The sequence below is a fragment of the Lycorma delicatula genome, chromosome 13 (assembly GCF_047948215.1).
Source record: "Lycorma delicatula isolate Av1 chromosome 13, ASM4794821v1, whole genome shotgun sequence".
In the NCBI taxonomy this organism is placed as follows: domain Eukaryota; kingdom Metazoa; phylum Arthropoda; class Insecta; order Hemiptera; family Fulgoridae; genus Lycorma; species Lycorma delicatula.
The window spans coordinates 30,729,625-30,745,635 of record NC_134467.1 but is presented as its reverse complement, the minus strand read 5'-3'; positions in this window follow the sequence as shown (position 1 = coordinate 30,745,635).

The window sequence follows — 16,011 nt, the reverse complement described above, 5'->3', positions numbered from 1 at the left end:
AGCATGGCAGTTTTACTCAGTTCTGTCAAAGAGTTGAGCTCGCTTGTTTGACAGCGTGTGAAAACAAAAATCGAAATTAAGGAGGCGCATAGTGTTCGTATGTTAGTGATATTCCAAGATATTTTGGACGAGATAAATATGGAGCCTCAGGGGAGTCAATCTGCTCGGCCGGGCATGGTGGAAGAGGTAACACAGACGTATTTTATTATTGACATGAATTCACAGATTCCAGACAGGGTCTTTAACAAACTGCGACTTGGTCAGGTGATGATTTTTGGCGGGCAATCGATGATTGTGTTACCGAAGAAAATCTTGAGCGGCTGGATGTGAGAGACTGGTCTGAGGATGTTTTTCGGTCTTGTCTCCTAGTGGAGGATACCGTTGTATTGCATTTTCTTGGGTCATCGACTTGAAGGCTGGGGTTGAACATCTAAACCACACGCCGATGTTCAGATAGGCACCTTGGATTCGAGACCTGGCCCGTGTGCATAAATTGAAGGGGAGGCCAAAGTCGATTTTTGAGCAATCATCTGCCCATGTTCTGTCTGAGGATGACACTAGAAGCAAGATTGAACGTTGACGAACTGATTACGGCCTTGTAATCGATTCTGCGGCTGGAGATCGTGCGGTGGCCTCCGTCATTTGTAGGTCAATTTCTCAGGTGAACGTTGTTCCTCGATTAGTTGTTAACAATTTTAATTAAAAACCACAAAATAGTGGTCAGAAGGAAAATGAAGCGTGGTAGGGCAATTTCCCGATGAACTTGTTTTGTTATTTTTCTGTTTTGAATCAGTCGCTTAGGTTTTGGTAATGGCTCCCGGGACACCTTACACACACGCACACGAATATTCAGAGAGAGAGAGAGCGAGAGAGAGCGAGAGAGAGAATAACAATGAAATATATACGGGTGATCGTAAAGTCGCGTAACCCAAATGACAACAAATGGTTTTTTTAAAAAGCCTTTTTATTAATCTACAAAATAACATTTACAAAAATATTACTTACAAGTTTATAATAAGTGCTGGAAATACCCTCCATGATTTTAAATGCATGCATCAACCCGTTTTTTTACATTGTATGTCACCTTTTGCAGTGTAGGAACAACGATATAGTCTTCAATATTTTGTTCAAGTGCATGCAGGTTGTTTGAGTATACATTATCTTTTAAAAAGCTCCAGAAATAAAAATCGGGAGGACTCAGGTCCGGCCTGAATGAGGAGAAATACCGGTCGTCGAAGAAATTGCATACTATACTATTCACCGTGTGTGCAGTTGCTCTGTCTTGCTGTAGCTGGAAATCACGTTCATCGCAACGTAGCAAAGCTATAAACTGTATGATTATTTCTTGATACTGTTCAGCTGTGATGGTCTCCGAAAAACGATAGGCCCGACAATTCTCCGGCATATTACACCATACACACTGTTCATGGAATTCATGTGGGTACTCTGAATATAATATTCTGTAATTTTTACTGTTAACAAACCGCTAAGATGAAACTCCAAGCTTCACTGCTGAAAAAAACCTTGCCTAGAATAAATATGTCATCTGAAATGAAAATTTTAAATCACCGACAATACTGCATTCGTTTCTCCTTATCTGGTTCTTGGAGGCGATTACTTAAGTTAAGCCGGTATGGATGTAATTTTAGAACTTTAATAACTTTATGAAAACTTCCGTAAAATAGCCCAATCTGATAAGAAAGTTTACGAAGAGACTTTTTTGGAGAACGAAGAAGTTTCATTTATCATCTGCAGACTGTCGTCAGTTAAAACACTTCGACAGGCGGTACGCTTAGGTTCATCTACACTACCTGCATTGCGAAAAAATTAATTAAACGACATATACTGGATTTTTTTGGTACATTAGCATCTAGAAAAGCATTTAAAGAATCTTCTTGACAATTCGCGTACGATTTCGATTCGCAGGAACTAACAATAATAAAGACGCATTGATCTTGCGTAAAAGATATTGCTGTTCGGACTAACCAAACAGATTGGTGCCACGTTTACTGTTACCCAAAAGTGTGATCTAGCAGTGTTACCATACATTATTCTGTTACATAAAAAATTACCCTAATTAAAACATCTTTTACAAATTTAATTGTCATTCCTACAAAGTAAAAAATTTAGTTTTTTTATTTTTACCTACGGATTCATCGTTAGGCATTCTTCAGAGAATAAGATGAATGATTTTTAGCGTGTGTGAAAATACCATGCTTGACCGGGATTCGAACCCGGGACCCCCAAAGGCCGGAGGCCGGCAGAAAAATTTAGGTTGCGTGACTTAACGATCACTCTTTATATAGGATGTTTCATTTTTATCACGTCAGGCGATTTTCTCGGAAATTACGCATAATAAAAAAAAAATGATCTAAATAAAAGTTAGTTGGATTGAAGGGGGGGAGACACCTCATGGTGACCTTAGATTTGACCTTGACCGTTATTTGAAAGGTAATTCAATTTTTTAAAGTGGAATGACCTATTTTTCACTCCCAACAATGAAAACAAGGGAAAATTTGACACTGGAATATGTGGTCACATATATGTTGACCTTGGAATTTTTTTGAAAATCATACAGCTATATTTTACGGAATAATTCTTTTTAACAATTTTAATATAAAATTAAGTGATTGGAGTTCACAAGCTCACAAATACTCTCTTTTAATTATATGTTATTTTTTTGATTTTTTTATAGATATTCTTAATCAGACCAAACGCTCTTTGCATTCTATTAATCCTATCATGTACAACTGATTTTTCCATTCCATTTTCTTGGATTGTCTTTCCTAGATATTTAAATTTTTTAACTGATATTTTTTGATAAAAATTTTCGTTCACTCTTAATGTTGGATGTGAATATGAATTTTTTCTCATAAATTCCTAAACATAGTTTACTAATTATTTGTTCTAAAGAATTAATTTGTGTTGTGCTACATCTGTTAGTTTTTCGGAAAGTATGGGCAAAATTGTTTACAAATGCTAAGAAATTTTATTTCAGTAGATTTATTCTTGCTCTCTAATTTTATTGGTACTATTAGGGAGGAAAAATAATTTTGTTTCTTTATAATTAATATTTTGTTATTTTTAATTTTGTATTTATTTTAAACGTTTATTCTACTGATGATGATTATTTAACAATCGAAACGGGAACAATTAAATTTATATTTTTATTCCTTCACTATTTATATATATATAGGACAGTGTAGGAGGAGAGAGAAAGAGAGTATGAAAAGAGAGAGAGAGAAATATTCCTCGTTCAGTGATTATGATACACGACGATTTAACTCGTACATAAACCTGCAACGAGAAACTGGAAACAGGCGCAATACTAGAAGTGTTCAACCACATCCTTCCCTTAAGATTCAAAGTTCCCATTTTAACCCGCTGTAGTAAGAACCTTATTTGTATTCAGAATGTCACTTCGTTTTCATCTTTCCACGAATTCTCTTCTTCTTTAGCAATCTGCCGGCTCTTTTACGTAACACACACAGTTTGACTATAGATGAAGACAATACGTATAAGTATAGTAGTGGTAAAGAAAAATAGATAAAGTAATAACATAGAAGTAAGGGATTAGTGGATAAAATGAAGGAATTAAATAAAAAGAGAAAAATATTGATTAACGATACCGTTAAAATTAATTTAGTTAATTACGCATTTTTATTATTATTATTACATTGTCATGCTAGTCTAATTTTAGATTACTAATTTACTTTAATCAAACTCAATTCATAATATTTTGTCGTTAAATGAATGCGAACGAATAAATTAAACCAGTAAATAATATAGCATGTTAAGTACATAAAATAGATTTTCTTATAACAAATCTGAAATCGTTTTTCTTTTTAAAACTGAAAAGAAAATTTTAAGAAGAAATATTTATGGTCAAAGAAAAACGAAAGAAAAATACAAAATGAAATAAAATTATAACTATTGAAGATTTAGAAACCACAATCCGTAAAAGAAGAATACATTTTGTGAGAAATATAAATTCTGATAGATTGAACAAAATACTTTCTGATAAATTTTGGAAATATAAAGCTCCGCTCCATGTACTGGAAATAGAAAACAAATAAAGGAAGATTTACGTAAAGCAAATATAGAGGTTAAAGATTGTCAAAAACAAGACAAGTAATTTGACTGGTTTGATGCAGCTCTCCAAGATTCCCTATCTAGTGCTAGTCGTTTCATTTCAGTATACCCCCTACATTCTACATCCCTAACAATTTGTTTTACATATTCCAAACGTGGCCTGCCTACATAATTTTTTCCTTCTCCCTGTCCTTCCAATATTAAAGGGACTATTACAGGATGCCTTAGTATGTGGCCTATAAGTCTGTCTCTTCTTTTAACTATAATTTTACAAATGCTTCTTTCTTCATCTATTTGCAGCAATACCTCTTCATTTGTCACTTTATCCACCCATCTGATTTTTAACATTCTCCTATAACATTGCATTTCAAAAGCTTCTAATCTTTTCTTCTCAGATACTCCGATAGTCCAAGCTTCACTTCCATATAAAGCGACACTCCAAACATATACTTTCAAAAATCTTTTCCTGACATTTAAATTAATTTTTGATGTAAACAACTTATATTTCTTACTGAAGGCTCGTTTAGCTTGTGCTATTCGGCATTTTATATCGCTCCTGCTTCGTCCATCTTTAGTAATTCTACTTCCCAAATAACAAAATTCTTCTACCTCCATAATCTTTTCTCCTCCTATTTTCACATTCATTTGTTATTTCTACTACATTTCATTACTGTTGTTTTGTTCTTGTTTATTTTCATGCGATAGTTCTTGCGTAGGACTTCATCTATGTCGTTCATTGTTTCTTCTAAATCCTTTTTACTCTCGGCTAGAATTACTATATCATCGGCAACGACTGTAGAAAAATCATTGGTGACAAATACTGTTCTTCAACATAGGGTAATTGCTAATATAAGATAATTAAAGAGCGTGCGGGTGACATCGCGGATATCTCTAAGTAAAAATCGCTGGGAAATTTCTCTCAAGGTTGGCCAACCTGCATCGTTCATGTCCAACCTAGTAATGTACATACTGTATTGTTGTCTGTTAAGTTTTCGCGTTGAAGTATCTTTGATTACGTGTGAAATACGTAGTTATACGTTTTTTTAAACCGTTAAAACGTTAAGCCGGCTGAAATTCGTAGTTAGTTGGTTGCTGTGAACGGGGATAATGTAATGAATGAAAGAAACGTCCGAAAATGGTGTGAACGATTTAAAAATAATACAATTAATGTGCAAGATGAAGAACGTTCGGGGAGGCCCTCGATAATCACCGAGGACTTGTTGAAACGCGTCGATGTTGAAATCGGAAAAAGATTGCCGCTCAACGATTTTCGATCTGGCCCTCCTTTTTCCTGATGGTTTAAGAGCTAATATTATTCGCATTGTGCATGCCCATTTAGGCTTCAGAAAGGTTTGTACACATTAGGTGCTGCGCGTCTTAACGGAACATCACAAAAAAATCCGAATGGGATCTGCTTAGGAATTTTTGATGCGTTACACAGAAAAAGGTGATGAATTTCTTTATTCGATTGTTACCGGCGATGAAACGTGGATTTTGTATTACACGCCAGAGAGAAAACGGCAGTCAAGTAATGGTGTCATCCTCAATCACCAACCAGACCAAGCCACAGTCATTTGGACGCAAAGTGATAGCCACAGTCTTCTGGATTCGGTCTGGAATACTGCAGATCAATTTCATCCAACGTAGAACGACTATAAATGCAGAAGCCTACTGGGAAACTCTGCGTAAGTTACGGCGCGCCATTCAAAATCCGCCGACATGGACGGGTGATGGACGGCATCGCCTTGCTGCACGATAATGCACGTCCACATGTTTCGGGTCCGACACGTGATTTATTGAGAATATTTAGATGGGAAATTTACGATCACCCGCCATATATTCCAAACTTAGCCCTTCTGATTACCATTTGTATGGGAAATTGAAAGAATTTTTGAGCGGTAAGCAATTCATGGTTGACGATGAACTTAAAAATGCTGTTAATCACTGGTTAAATGGACTGGCAGCAGAGAAAAACGACAAGGATATAATGAAGTTGGTGTATTGCTACGATAAATGTCTTAGTTAATGTGGCGATTATATAGAGAAGTAGTACAGGGTCATTCACAGGAACCGGATGTTTTTAAAATAATCATAAAAAATTGAATATTTACTTTAAAAAAGTTTTATTGGTACTGAAATACTTGTTAAATCAAAACATTTGTTAGTTACTCATGAACGAAAAAATTATGTCCAGCAAGTGATGTCCATTTTGGGCAATACATTGCTGTAGCCTTTCACGGTAACTGGCCTCAATTCTTTGCAACATGTCTACATCAATCTGGGTGACGTGATGACGAATTGCGATCTTTAGGTCCTCCAATGTACGCGATTTATCGCCATACACACGCGATTTCAGAAACCCCCACAGAAAAAAATCACAACTAGTCTAGTCGGGGGACCGAGGGGGCCAAGGAATGTCACCGATTCTGGAAACGATCCGTCCCGGAAACAAGTTACGGAGAACAGCCATCGTTGCCCTTGCTGTGTGCGCTGTAGCTCCATCCTGCTGGAATAACACGTTTTGAAAATCGATTCCCCGGTTTCGAAACTCAGGATGAAAACGTATCCAACATCGCAATATAACGATCAGCTGTTACAGTTACGGCAGCGTCATTTTGTTAAAAAAAATACGGTCCAATAACACCGACCTTTTCTATTGGACACAGACAGTCACCTTTGGGCTATGAAGTGGTATCTCGTGAAGCCGATGTGGCTTTCTTTCTGCCCGATAAGGCAATTCTGTTTGTTGACGAAGCCATTCAGATGAAAATGGGCTTCGTCACTCGTTAACGATAACAAATTTTCATTTTCTTCAAAAACGGTAAGCATTTGTCGACAAAATTGTAATCGCTGCGTGAAATCTTGCTCGTTTAACTGCTGCACGACGGCTATCTTGTAAGGATGGAAATGCAGATCTGTATGCAGAATTCGTCTTACCGTACTTGTGCTCATTTGAAGCGCTGCTGTATTCCTCTGAATAAAGCGGCGTGGGCTTCTGACAATGGCTTCCCTTACTCGTTCGATGTTCTCCGGAGTGCTAGCAGTTCGTCGGGGACCCTGTGGTTTTTTCTTCAATATCGAACCGCTTGTTCGAAGTTCGTTTACCCGTCGCAATATTGTGTTACAAAAAGGGACGCTTGCATTACGATGGATATTAAACTGACGGCGGAAATCTCGCTGAACAGCAGTTACGGATTCGTCGTTTCGCACAAAACTGTCATACGCGTACAGGCGTTGGTTTAGCGTCCACGGCTCCATCTCAACGATTAAAATGTAAATGCTATGAACAAAGGAAACGTCAGACACCAGCCACGTGCCCTTTCCACCACGAACGCCCGAGTACAACCCACTTCAAAAACATCCGGTTACCGTGAATGTATAAGGTATGTATGTAGCTTAAGAGAAATAAAAAATATTTAAATAAAGGTTTAAGAATAAATTTTTTTACAATGAAACGGTCTTTACTTTAGAAATAACTTCTCGTACATTACACTCCTTTCGGACAGTTGTGTAAAAATCCGGAGGATAGAGAGATTTCTTGAATGAAAAAAAGAAAAATGGGCGCATATGTGGGATAGAACACAGCATAATGAAAGAATAAAAAAAAAACATAAAAGTTTTAAACAAAACTGCTTGAGAATTTGATTCTGAGTAAAATGTAATGGATTAAAACCACAAAAACTAAATGTTAACGTAAAAATTAGGTTATTTTTACCAAATTATTAAAAATAAAATAAATGATAATATGGTAGATTTTGTTGTGTTTGTATTTTTATATTTCAAACGAAGATTCTTAACCCAGGAAGGAAGGAAGTAAAGAGAAAAACCGAGCTTCACGAAAGAGTCACGCACTAGTTGATTCCTCCACTAAGCTTACCGGATGCTACGTATAAATACTAACACGCGTGTTCGGTAAGCGTTTTCAATTTCTCTCTTTCTCATTCTTATACACGGCTTATCCGTATACGCACGTTAACTCTTTTTTTTATAATATGTGTATTTCAATTGTTAGTTCATATTTCTTATTATAAAAAATTTATCATTACTAAAAATATAGTTCTAGAACCTATTTTTTTTAAAAAATTTCAGGTCAGATTTCAGATTAATTACTACATTTACCTCTTAATTTAAGTCCCGTAAGTTTTAATCTTGCTTAGCTTAAACACAATGGGCAGAAGTGAGGCAAAATATTTCGTAATCTGATACTCGCTAAGGAGCGTTTCTTAGACTATGTTTATTATAAATTTTCTTTTTTTTTATCATTGGTAGAAAAGTCCTGAAAACTTGTTATACTTTTCGTAAATCATATATATATATTATATATTTTTATTATATAATATAGCTTTAAAACAAAAGATAACGAGAAAATGTTAATAAAGAAAAAGTGAAAATAATGAGAAAAGCTAATGAAGGGGAAAAAGAAAAATGAAAAGTAAATTAGAGTTATCCTTTTTACTTAATGGATCTTCAATTCCATCACAAATAGATTTTTTTTTTCTTTTTAATCATTGGAAACAAGACAAATAAGGAAAATCAGGACTATCCTTAAGTTAATTAACTTGTGGAATAATCAATTCTACTGAAATGAAGAAAAGAGACAGGGAATGAAATAGAAGATATAAAATAAAAATAAATAATAAAAAAACCAGGTAATGAGCCATTTCTTTCTTTTCTTTAAAAAGGAAGAATTAGCATAAAATGAAAAGTAAAAAAAAAAAAAAAACAAATTAATGAAATATTGACTGGTATATTCCAAATTATTCAATTAAAATGACAAAAATGAAATATTATGTTAAATATAGAATTAAAAAAAAAAAAATTGTTTTTTCTTCCTTTACCAAACCTTTTTTCATTATTATGTCTCGTTATAGCTTCATTTTTTTTTTTTTAATCTTACTCAGAAATAAATAGACAGTTTTTTTCCAATTTCACCGCTGGAAATATTAAACCGAACCTTATTACGAAATTCTAACTCTAGCTTTTGTATCACCTACGGATTGTTTACTGCAATTTAAACCTAACCAATTTTCTAATATATAAATCATTAAAAAAAAAACAAACAAAAAAATAAATAACCTAGAACTTTTACTAAATTTAATATTTCTCTGTATAAAAGAACAATTTGTATTAATAACAAGTGAATCAAAAATTATGGAAACCTAAATGACATGTTGTTAGTAATGTTAAAAAAATTAATTAATTCAATAAAAATTAATTTAAAAAAAAATAATTCAATAAAACACAATTGAAAAAATGATTTTAAGCAGAAGTGGCTTAAAAATGGCGATAGACAAAACCAGTTTTTAACCCACCGAGTTGGTCTAGTGGTGAACGCGTCTTCCCAAATCAGCTGATTTGGAAGTCGAGAGTTCCAGCGTTCAACTCCTAGTAAAGCCAGATACTTTTACACGGATTTGAATACTAGATCGTGGATACAGGTGTTCTTTGGTGGTGGTTGGGTTTTCAATTAACCACACATCTCAGGAATGGTCGAACTGAGACTGTCAAAAACTACACTTCATTTACACTCATACATATCATCCTCATTCATCCTCTGAAGAATTATCTAAACGGTAGTTACCGGAGGCTAAACAGGAAAAGAGAGAGAGAGAGAGAGAGACAAAACCAGTTCCCAATAAACCCAATAAATTCATATAAGAAACTAACAGTAAGTAATGAAACGATCTAAATGGAATATTAAACATGAATGAAATAAGCTAAAGTTTTTCAACAATGGTAAGAAACCATCAATGGTCAGCAGTTAATACGATTAAGTGAAAATATTTTTATTTATCTACTCGATTCATTGGAACAAAAACAACTTTTTTTTTAAAAAAATACTTGTAAAAATTTTTTTTTTTTTTTTTTTTTACTTTTTAAGACCATAATGGATCAGTTTAGTTCATTTTTTTGGCAAGTTCTTTCTTTTCTTACTGATTTGTTGTTTTTCAGCTTTTCTTTTTTGCCAGTAATTTCTAAGGGTTTCAGATCTTCTTGCCCTTTCTTGTTCAGAGTACACCCGGCTTATTATTTTCTTGGGATTTGATAGGAATCTTGTTTCTTTATTTTTTAATTTCTCATAGTTTCCGGTTTTCGTTTTTAGGTTTTTACGGGTTACGACTAATTCCTCCACGTCTTTCTGTACTTCGTATAACCAGTTCGGTCTGCTTTTCTTGTTGGAGAAAAGTTCGATTATCCGTCTGATAAGGCTGGTCTCTTCCGTTCTGAAAATATGTCCTAGAAAGGAAATTGTCTTCTTTCTAAATTTATTAGTTATCGGAATGATCGTTTTGTAAATCTCTTCGTTTGGAATAATTCTCCAAATCCCGTCTTTTTTAATGTTTTTCCCGATGCATCGTCGTAGAATCTGTCTTTAGGTTTGTCGGTAAACCTTGTCTGGTACGGTCCAAATACGGATTCGCATCCGTAAAGTATTTCTGGTTGGATAACTGAATTATAATGTCTTATTTTTGTGTTTATTGTGTTTGTCTTCAGTCATTTGACTGGTTGGTTTCATGCAGTTTTAAAACAATTTGTTTTATATATTCCAAACGTGGCCTGCCTATACAATTTATTCCTTCTACCTGTCCATCCAAAATTAAAGCGACTAATCCAGGATGCCTTAGTAAGTGGCCCATAAGTCTGTCTCTTCTTTTAACTATATTTTTCCAAATGCTTCTTTCTTCATCTATTTGCCGCAATACCTCTTCATTTGTCACTTTATCCATCCGTCTGATTTTTAACATTCTCCTATAGCACCGCATTTCAAAAGCTTCTAATCTTTTCTCCTCAGATACTCCGATCGTCCAAGTTTCTCTTCCATATAAAGCGACACTCCAAACATACAGTTTCAAAAATCTTTTCCTGACGTTTAAATTAATTTTTTATGTAAACAAATTATATGTGTTACTGAAGGCTCGTTTAACTTGTGCTATACCGCATTTTATATCGCTCCTGCTTCGTCCATATTTAGTAATTCTACTTCCCAAATAACAAAATTCTTCTACCTCCATAATCTTTTCTTCTCCTATTTTCACATTCAGTGGTCCCTCTTTGTTATTTCTACTACATTTCATTACTTTTGTTTTCTTCTTGTTTATTTTCATGTGATAGTTCTTGCGTAGGACTTCATCTATGCCGTTCATTGTTTCTTCTAAATCCTTTTTACTCTCGGCTAGAATTACTATATCATCAGCAAATCGTAGCATCTTTATCTTTTCACCTTGTACTGTTACTCCGAATCTAAATTGGTCTTTAACATCATTAACTGCTAGTTCTATGTAAAGACTAAAAAGTACCGGAGATAGGGAACATCCTTGTCGGACTCCCTTTCTTATTACGGCTTTTTTCTTATGTTCTTCAATTATTACTGTTGCTGTTTGGTTCCTGTACATGTTAGCAATTGGTCTTCTATCTCTGTATTTGAACCCTAATTTTTTAAAAAATGCTGAACATTTTATTCCAGTCTACGTTATCGAATGTAGACTGACCTTTTCTAGGTCTATAAACGCCAAGTATGTCGGTTTGTTTTTCTTTAGTCTTCTTTCTACTATTAATCTGAGGCCTAAAATTGCTTCACTTGTCCCTATACTTTTCCTGAAACCAAATTGCTCTTCTCCTAACACTTCTTCCATTCTCCTCTCAATTCTTCTGTATAGAATTCTAGTTAAGATTTTTGATGCATGACTAGTTAAACTAATTGTTCTGTATTCTTCACATTTATCTGCCCCTGCTTTCTTTGGTATTATGACTATTACACATTTTTTGAAGTTGACCGAAATTCCGCTTTTTCATAAATATTACACACCAGTTTGTATAATCTCTCAATCGCTAGTATAAATAATTCAATTTATTTTTACTGCATTATAAAAAATATGTAATAATAATAATTTCATCTCGTTAACATAAATTATTACATATATATTATAAAATTATTATTTAAAAAAAATCTAATAACCATTAGATTGATTATATTTTAAAAACAAATTTAATTATTTTATCAATAAAAATTCTGTCTTTAAAAATTTTAATTTATTAAAATAAAAGTTTTATTAAAAATAAAACATGATGGGTGGGTACGTGAAGATAAGAAAAAAAAGGAGTGTGAAAGGTCGATTTCATACGTTTAAAAAGCAAAGTTTAAAACACAATCGATCATCTCTTCCGTTTAAAATTAATGAAAAAAATAATACCATAACAGTACCTTTTAAAATTAAATAAAAAATTTAAAAGGTTTTTTAATTTTAACTCTCTTTAATATTTAAATATTAATTTTTTTTACTTCCTTGTACGAAGTAAAGGAAGTATTATGATCGCGAAACATTTCAAATTTCAACGGAAATATCAATTTTGACTTACCCTGAATTGATTTTGACTAGTTTCGGCGTTACGTCTTTACGTATCTATGTAAATGTGTATGTTATTTCTTATTTCTTTATTTCTTTTACTTTTATAGAATTAATAATTAATGGAGTAATCCTAATACTAATTATAATATTACTTAACTTAATCATACTTAATTTATATTATTTGTAAAAGATGAAAGATTAGGTGTCCACAAGTGTCTTGCAATCTTTTTAGTTAAGAGTAAGGGGAAAAAGTAAACGGTTTTATCTTATATAGGAGGATTAGTTTTGGTTCAATTCATGATTTACTCTGGTGGAAACTTATCTTTCTGCAGTTAAGTATAGAAAAGATCAATCGTCGTCAAATATTTATGTTTACTAATAAACCTTTATCCAGTGCTACCCGTTAAGTTATATATGTAAAGAATCTATTACTATGTTAAGACCAATAGTATAAAGCATTTTAATTAATTATATATGTAATCGTAAATCATGTAATTACATGGAACATACTTTCAGCGTCATCAATATTAATTAGCCATCGTCTTAGTAGGTTTAAGAAAGTGTTTAGGTTAATACTGGTCGTTATATGATTAGGAAGTATATAATACAATCTAGGAGCAGTACTTGAAATAACTTCATATAACTCGTTTTATTTGCTCTGGGTACGTAATACATTCCTTTTACTTCTAAGTTCGTACTCTGATATTATACTATCGCTATGACCGCTTCTGATAAAGAACATTTTCATTACTTTATAAACATATAAATAACGTAGCGGTAATAATAGACAATTCCCTAAATATTGGCAAAGAATGATCCGTAGTTATTTTTTTTACTTATCATTCTAACGAATCTTTTTGTATGTATCTTGTATAACTCAAAAACGATTAGCGGTAGGATGTTGGAATTTTGGATTTAGAACTGTTGTTACATCTAATTGTGCACCTCCCTTTTTGATTGCAGTCGAAAATAAAATTAAAATTTTTAATTAATGAAATATTTCAATCTAAAAGGAAAGGCACATCGGTTCAAATGTGAAGACTTTAACTCCTTTCGTTTTTTTTAACTTTTTTTTAATTTCTTTTTTTTTTCATTTAAATATATTGATTTACGATAGATTATACAAACTGGTGTGTAATATTTATGAAAATAGGGAATTTCCATCAGACTTCAAAAAAAGTGTTATAGTGATGATACCAAAGAAAGCAGGGGCAGATAAATGTGAAGAATACAGAACAATTAGTTTAACTAGTCATGCATCAAAAATCTTAACTAGAATTTTATACAGAAGAATTGAGAGGAGAGTGGAAGAAGTGTTAGGAGAAGACCAATTTGGTTTCAGGAAAAGTATAGGGACAAGGGAAGCAATTTTAGGCCTTAGATTAATAGTAAAAGGAAGATTAAAGAAAAACAAACCAACATACTTGGCGTTTATAGACCTAGAAAAGGCTTTCGATAACGTAGACTGGAATAAAATGTTCAGCATTTTAAAAAAATTAGGGTTCAAATACAGAGATAGAAGAACAATTGCTAACATGTACAGGAACCAAACAGCAACAATAACAATTGAAGAACATAAGAAAGAAGCCCTAATAAGAAAGGGAGTCCGACAAGGATGTTCCCTATCTCCGTTACTTTTTAATCTTTACATGGAACTAGCAGTTAATGATGTTAAAGAACAATTTAGGTTCGGAGTAACAGTACAAGGTGAAAAGATGAAGATGCTACGATTTGATGATGATATAGTAATTCTAGCCGAGAGTAAAAAGGATTTAGAAGAAACAATGAACGGCATAGATGAAGTCCTACGCAAGAACTATCGCGTGAAAATAAACAAGAAGAAAACAAAAGTAATGAAATGTAGTAGAAATAACAAAGATGGACCGCTGAATGTGAAAATAGGAGGAGAAAAGATTATGGAGGTAGAAGAATTTTGTTATTTGGGAAGTAAAATTACTAAAGATGGACGAAGCAGGAGCGATATAAAATGCCGAATAGCACAAGCTAAACGAGCCTTCAGTAAGAAATATAATTTGTTTACATCAAAAATTAATTTAAATGTCAGGAAAAGATTTTTGAAAGTGTATGTTTGGAGTGTCGCTTTATATGGAAGTGAAACTTGGACAATCGGAGTATCTGAGAAGAAAAGATTAGAAGCTTTTGAAATGTGGTGCTATAGGAGAATGTTAAAAATCAGATGGGTGGATAAAGTGACAAATGAAGAGGTACTGCGGCAAATAGATGAAGAAAGAAGCATTTGGAAAAATATAGTTAAAAGAAGAGACAGACTAATAGGCCACATACTAAGGCATCCTGGAATAGTCGCTTTAATATTGGAAGGACAGGTAGAAGGGAAAAATTGTGTAGGCAGGCCACGTTTGGAGTATGTAAAACAAATTGTTGGGGATGTAGGATGTAGAGGGTATACTGAAATGAAACGACTAGCACTAGATAGGGAATCTTGGAGAGCTGCATCAAACCAGTCAAATGACTGAAGACAAAAAAAAAAAAAAAAAAAAATATTGATTTATTAATTATTAATCCGTGATAGTAAAAAGGAAAAATTACAATAAATAATAATTCAATGATAATAATAAAAAAAAATATATTAGTGAAATAATATTTTATGTATTTTTAAAAATGTGTATATGTAATTCAAAAGGCATTACATATGTGTGTATGTAATATAATTGGTGAAACATCTGATTATTTAATATTAATTGAAAATTATAATTTAGAATTGTGTATTATTTTAGGATTTTCTAGTTTAATTTCTGTTTAATTTTCACTATTCATACTATTTTCACTATTTTCATACTTCACTATTTTCACTAAAAATATACCCTCACAAGAACAACATATACTCTGAGGCACATGACCGATCTTTAATAATTGCAAAAAAATCTTTATTTTTGACTTCATTACACCTCTGATATTGCCACACAATATTCTCCCTTAATCGAAGTCTATCATCATTTCATTTGTTTTTTGTTGCCAATAATTTATTCGCTCTTTATTTTGATATAATTCTTCTGATCTTAATTTGTGTACATGTTCTCTAGTTTTCAAATTTTCTCTCTCTTTATATTCATCATCCTCTTTTAATCTTTTTATCCTTTCCTCGTTCTAAACGTTTCCTTCCTCTTTATGTTTAGCATCTCTTATTTTTAAAATCACATCGAAACATACGAGTACCAGAATAGAAAAATGTAGCGTAACGAAAAGGTCTGTATCGTCCTGTCTTAATAATTCCCTAACTATTAGTCTCAGAGACGTAAATGCGGTGTCATATTATAACTTACATGGTCAACTCCCCGATACGCGAATTTATTAACATAAATTCTTAACAAATGTCTCATAAATTTTTATATATGAGGCATTGTGACATTAAATTCTGTATAAAATGAAAAGAGTACAATATTTTTTGTAAGTTTTAATTTTAATTTTTTATTTAGTGATTTTAGAAACTTCAATTTTTTGTACGATCAAAGTAATTTTATCTAAAATTAAAAATCTTTAAGTCAAGTTTAATATAGAGGATATTCCATATTATTTACAAATAGTTTTTTGT